The sequence below is a fragment of the Seriola lalandi genome, unplaced genomic scaffold, assembly GCF_002814215.2.
Source record: "Seriola lalandi dorsalis isolate HSWRI2012SDOR001 ecotype SW California unplaced genomic scaffold, Sedor1 jcf7180002054972, whole genome shotgun sequence".
In the NCBI taxonomy this organism is placed as follows: domain Eukaryota; kingdom Metazoa; phylum Chordata; class Actinopteri; order Carangiformes; family Carangidae; genus Seriola; species Seriola lalandi.
In genome coordinates, this window is record NW_019525660.1 from 5,631,729 (window position 1) to 5,637,611 (window position 5,883).

The 5,883-nt window shown below is 39.3% G+C and overlaps 1 pseudogene; it reads left to right on the plus strand.

Moving 5' to 3' along the window:
• Positions 1–5,523, plus strand: part of LOC147817124 (uncharacterized) — a 189,146-nt pseudogene extending 183,623 nt beyond the window's left edge.
• The last annotated feature ends 360 nt before the right edge of the window (positions 5,524–5,883 follow it).

The window sequence follows — 5,883 nt, forward strand, 5'->3', positions numbered from 1 at the left end:
TTTTAGTGTGGTAATGTCCCGTCAGCAGCGGTTAGCACGGTTAACGTTAGCACTTAACGTTAGCAGGAGGGGGAGGCTTAACAGGGCACAAACTTTCTCATTTTACAGCTAAACTACACTAAAGAGGTTTCTGAAAACATTTTATGCAAGAAATGGGAAACGCAGTAACAGAATGCTGTTTCATATTTGACTAGCGGTGTTAAGTTTGATAGTTGGAGTTTAGTGAGCCAGCTGCCGAACTCCATTGGAAAAAACAGCCATTTAGCACAAAGATGACGGTGGTGAATGCTTCTTAACTAGTCATTTAAGTTACATTTTTACTGAAATAAGTCCACATTTACCTTCAAAATAGGTGCTGAATCAAATAGTGGCTCCTACCATTACTTTATTTTCAAAATGTCTTCATGTTGCTTGTCCTGAAGGCTTATTTTAACCTCTGTATTTTTATTGTGGAGTTCTGCATGAAATTAGGCTTAGAGGCTGTAGTTGTATGCTTTCAGCGCCTTCAGCGGACACACCCCCAGTGTCTCAGAGCACAGAATACTGCTAATTTTTTAAGGATTTTGAAACATAATTTTACTTATACGAAGTAATAGTAATTTTACTTTTATGAATTGTTTTTAGTCATTATAAATTGTGTGGGTGGTTAATAGCACATTCTCTGGGGTTTGATAACTCAGAACATGTAGTAATTGTTGCTTTACAGTGAAACAGACAAAAAAACACCTGTAAAATCAGTCTATGAACACTGTTACGTTTTAGAGCTGCAATTTCATTTTATATTGGTGTTGTCTCATCTTATATCTTGTCTGAAAATATATTTATATACCATAAAAAGTCAATATACCACCCAGCCCTACTATACAGCATAGACATTTCATTGACATAGGGATGGTTTTCATCTGTAGAAATGTGGAGCTGAAAAGCACTTATATTTAAAACTTTGTGTTTTTTCTTAGGTGCCGCCAAATGAGATGGCAATGTTAAGTCTGTGGATTCAGAGCGACAACAAGGGGTGATCTTCTGCAGCATTACAGACTACAGCACAGGACGTTTGAGATTGGAAAATATGGTACCTTGTCTCGATTATGATTGTCCATGCTCCTTTAAAACATTAAGTGCCCTCCGCACACATTTGTTAAGATATCATGCAGAGGATGAAGCTAAGGGGCCAGTCCTCTCTTTCACATGTGTTATTTGCTCAGCCAAATATCCCACTGAAAAAGAATATTTCCAACACCTCGGCAGTCACCTAAGGAGTCATGAAACTGTAGAGTGTGTTTTTGTTGGATGTAAATTTAAGACAAATATATATGGAACATTTTTTGTGCACAAAAGCAGAAAGCACAACCCTCATTCACTTGAAGACTTAAAGCCAGATGTCATTGGTGAACACCAAACTTTACCAAATGAAACTGATCTTTTAGTCCCAGGTGATAGTGATCATGATGATACTGAAGGAGCTTTTGCTGTTTGGAGAAAAAAACTCTCACCCCCACGGGGTGAGTGCAGTGTTCAAAATACTCAAAAGACCAGTAAATGTCCACACCAAAGAATTTAGTTCAAATTGTTTAGTGAATCTTTTCAGCAAGCAATGAACAATTACAGAATTCTGAATCAGATGTGCCTTTTCCTAACCAATAACAAGTGTTGGTCAGTCCACAGTCTGACGACCTAACTTTCCCTGATTCAGTGTATTTATACAAGTACAAACAAAGAAATGTGCATGGGCGTTTTGTCGTCTTCTGATTGGCTCTGCTGGCTTCCTCCTTCCCGTCTGACTCCGACCTCAAGTGTAACCTAAAGCTCAGCACGCTCAAAGGAAGACAGTTAATGTATACATATAAATTACCAATTATCTACCTCTGTTACCTCCGGCTGCCCCCCTACACATGCTCATAGGGAGATCTTTATCAGTGGTTGTAAATAGCTTCCCTGAGGCAGATGTTTAAACGACCACTCACCCTTAGCACCTAAATATCCACTAACATAAATCATAAAACAGTTTTAACTTTAATAGCCTGAAATACTACAACAATACCAGTATAAATCCTTCAGTGGATATATCAAATGAAATTCACCAAAGAATTGGCTCACTTTTCTTGAAGTTGGAAAGTGTGCACAACGTTTCTGGTAAATGTATTGATGATTTGGTGGAGGAGCTTCAAGAAGGAGTTTTTGTTGCCTGTGCTGGAAAGGACATAAAAGGGACAGTATATTGTGTGGCAGCAGACAATCTTGGTGCACACAGTCTTGGTGGACTTGTTGAAAACTTTACTGGTCCTTACATTTGCAGGTTCTGCTTAGGATCTCACTCTGAATACTCTCAAAAGGAGGTACGCTGTGGAGAATTTCCACCTTGGACAGAGGAAACCCATAACTTGCATCTCAAAACTGTGGAAGACGACCCCACCTTGCCTCATTGATATGGAGTCAAGAAAGCTTGCCCACTGACTAAGAAGCTGAGTCACTTCAGTTTTGTTAGAGGTTACCCTCCTGACATACTCCACGACCTATTAGAAGGCATTGTCCCTTCAGAATTAGCACACTGTCTGAATACTTTCATTAAGCACAAATACTTCACATTATCAGAACTTAATGACTTAATCAAGGAGTTTCCATTTAAGTTTACAGACAATCTAGACCGCCCTCAGTCCATCCCAGTAAATTTTGCTAGTCATGGTACTATAGGAGGAAATGCTCATGAGAACTGGGCACTCAGAAGGTCACTGCCACTAATCATTGGCCCAAGGATACCCTCTGATGATCCAGCATGGCAAATTGTTATGACCCTTAAGGACATTGTAGAGCTCTCTGTGGCCCCTCTCCACTCCGTTGAAAGTGTTGCTTATCTTGACCTAAAGATATCTGAGCATCGTCATAGATTGCAAGAAGTTTTCCCTCATTTAAGATTGACACTCAAACACCATTTTGTGGAGCACTATCCTGCACTCATAGAAGCCTTTGGTCCTCTAGTTGGACTGTGGACTATGCGCTTTGAGGCCAAACATAAGTTCTTCAAGTGTGTTGTGAGGTTCTCAAGCAATTTCAAGAATGTCTTGCTGTCACTTTCAACAAATCATCAGCTGATGATGGCTTACAATTGGCAAAGAAATATGGCTAACCCTGCCCTGGTAATCAGTAAAGTGTCATCTTTGCCTTTGGAAATACTACATGTTGACATCCAGGAGTCTTCAGAGATCATACAGATGTTGATCTTGGAAAGCAGTCTTTACTTCATTGTTAAGAAACTCAATGCTTGGTACCTGGAGCACCTCAGATTTTGTCTGTTGGAAACCTGTAAGGAAGTGAATCTTATTCATCACCTCAGCCTTCAAAATGTCTATCCACTTGCAGCTTACAGACTTGCAGGAATGCGCGTGGTTACACTGAAACGTTACATTTGTTGTACATTTTAGATTCAATATTCCCCTCTATCATAAACTGTAGGGTGTTGGTGATTTTGTGAATTAGCCTATTTCCAAAAAATGGCTGCCCACACATCACTGGTTCTCAGAGGGTTTGAGTAATTTTGGTGCTTAATACGAGAAAATGCAGGAAGTCCTCTCCCATTAGCGCTAGCTTCAGAGTGTTCAGTTCTAGTCAAAACAATGCAGCTTAGCTGCCCTGCTGTGTGTTTCTTATCCATCATTGCTTGCTGTGAATCCTCCGGAGAATTCACTGGGTCATTCAGACATGACAGACTTTGTACTATAGAGCTGGCAGGATTAAGTTCATTTAATGTCCGATACAACAAATTCAAACATTTGTGCTCAAACATTCAGCTCATCCAGGTGATGTGTTTATAATTTCAGGTTTGCAGTGCATGTGTGAAAGGGGCTAATGGATAATCACAAAATCATAAACAGTACATTGTCTACTTTGAAGCCATTATGAAGCTGTGCCTTGTGGTCTGACGAAGCTTTATACATGTAGTAAAGCAGGCATGTAAAATACGATCAGAATTGATAGGCATGATGACCAAAACCACAAAAATAGGATCCAGGTTGTACAAAAAACGATTTTTCCCATAAGTGTTACGTGTTTACATTTCTAAATTACAGAAACATTCAGTGTTTTTTTATTTTATTTTATTTTTTCGTGATTGACTTATCAGCTGTTGCATTCCTCTCCAGGACTCAGTGCACTCTTCTGTTGAGAGTAGGGCTGTCCCAAACGATTATTCTTTAAAAAAAATAAATCTAGCGATTATTTTTTCGATTATTCGACTAATCTAACGATTATTTTTTTTTATTAACCTAACAGTAATTTCATTGCAATTATTTTCCAGTTAGTCATTTAATATAACAATTTGCCCTATCCAACACACACACACTGCACCAGGGTGTTTCCTCTTTATGTGTTCGTGCATGACTGTCGTGCTAGAGTGATATGCCAGATGCACTTTGCAGAGTCTGCAGACTACCGCACTGTTGGTGTCAAGATTAAAGTATTCCCAAACTTTGGAGGACCGTGAACGAGCCTTTTTTGCCGCGTGTTGCTCCACACGCTCCGTCGTACTGCTGGTAGACGCCGCCATGTTGTTCAAATAGATTACGCAGACGCAAATCATTCACGTAGTCAATAACTTCAATTACGTCACCGTGTTGTCCCAGCCCTTGCGCTGCCCTTGTGTCCGGGTAAACCAAAGACGATGGATATAAACGGCCTCATTAGAAAGTTATGGTTTTGTTCTATGAACATTTACCCTGTTTGGTTTACACGATTCGTCGACAATAAAATTCCACGTCGAATAATTTTATAATCGACAACGTCGATTATGTCGGATAATCGTCCCAGCCCTAGTTGAGAGGACCAGAGACGTTGTCCTTCGGTGTCTTATGGAATACCTTGGAGAACATGGGGGAAATCTCATCAAAGAATTCAACGTAGGTGAACTTAATTTGCATTAACTTAATTCAAGGCCCATAATTCTTTAATTCCTCGAGTAGATGCTGTTGTTAAGTAGATTGACAGATCTGACCTTTGTTTTTGTTTTTTGTAGTATCTTTTTTTTAACAGCTTAAGTGCTCATTGTCATAGATTCTCCAAATCTCTGAACTCAACTAGAGAGATGAACACTATTCTTCCACAAGATACTGTACATAGAGAGGGATATTATAGTAGAACAGCATAACCCCTCATTACAATGAACAATAGTAGACTATAAAAACATCTAAATAGAGAAGAAAACTAAACAAAGAACAATTTGAGACCAAGGCCCGCAAGAAAATAAAATAGATTTAAAGGCTATGAAAACAATAATGAATGTTTTGTCTAGTAATGCGATATGCTTGCAATATATTTCTGACAGTTTTATACTAAGACACTTACAATTTCATGTTGCAGGACACTGAGAACTTGGAGGAACTTGAACAGCTCATAATGGCAATTACTGTGACCACAAAGCCCGGAGCTTCTACAAGCAACAGCTCAAAGAACATTGGAATTGTCATAGAGGGCGTGGAAGTCATCAATGACTTGGATCTATTGCAAGGGCTTGCTCTGTCCTCCTTGGCTTGACCTACGCACTGAATCTCGATTATCCCAGACAGCTGAAGTACACCTTTGAGGTATTCCAAAAACTTTTCTTGGAACTGGATGATTCAATGCTGTCAAACAAAGTCCAGTCCCTCAAGAGCAAACTTCTGGCTTGAAATGAGACTGTTGTCGCAGTGCACACTTTTGTGCTACACAATGTTCAGCTTCTACAGAGCTTGAGAATTGCACATTTGAAAGTGCTATGTTTGTAAGTTAGCACTGATTTGGACTCTTATCCCATAAATGTCAGTGACATTTCTATTGTGGTTAGTTCAAAGTACAAATGTTTTTTACTCCATACAAATTGCACTTTTCTGCTTTTGTTTTGGTACATGCACTTCT